Raw genomic sequence first — 672 nt, forward strand, 5'->3', positions numbered from 1 at the left:
ATTCGAGCCGGGCTCGGTGGCTCAGCCTGTAATCCTGCGCCTTTGGGAGGCTGAGGTGAGTGGATTGCCTGAGCCCGCGGGTTCGAGACCCGCCTGGGCAACTTGGCCAGACCTCATCTCTACAATAAAATTAAAAAATCAGCCGGGCATGTTAGCACGTGCCTGTCATTCCGGCTACTCAGAAGGCTGAAGCGGAAGGATCTCCGGAGCCCAGCAGGTGGAGGCTGCGGTGGCCAGGAGCGGCCACTGTACTCCAGTCTGGGCGACAGAGTGAGACTCCGACTCAAAAAAAAAGGTGGCAAGAACCCCGGTGCCCACACATGGAGGAATAAACCACAGCACCTCCAACAAGAAGGGAACTAGGAATATTCATGCTCCCTACAGAATGAAAGCAAGGATGTGAAGTTAAATAAAAAACAAGGTGGAGGAAGACTGTATAGTATTAAATGGGGAGGGAAAGGAACCGATGAACATAATTAAAATGTATTTAAAAGAAAAGCCGGGCTCGGTGGCTCAGCCTGTAACCCCGCGCCTTTAGGAGGCTGAGGTGAGTGGGTTCAAGACCCGCCTGGGCAACTTGGCAAGACCTCATCTCTACAATAAATCAAAAACTTAGCCGGGCGTGGTAGCATGCACCTGTAGTTCCGGCTGCTTGGAAGGCTGAGGCGGAAG

Source organism: Carlito syrichta, unplaced genomic scaffold (assembly GCF_000164805.1).
Source record: "Carlito syrichta isolate Samal-C Ts95f unplaced genomic scaffold, Tarsius_syrichta-2.0.1 Scaffold307014, whole genome shotgun sequence".
In the NCBI taxonomy this organism is placed as follows: Eukaryota; Metazoa; Chordata; class Mammalia; order Primates; family Tarsiidae; genus Carlito; species Carlito syrichta.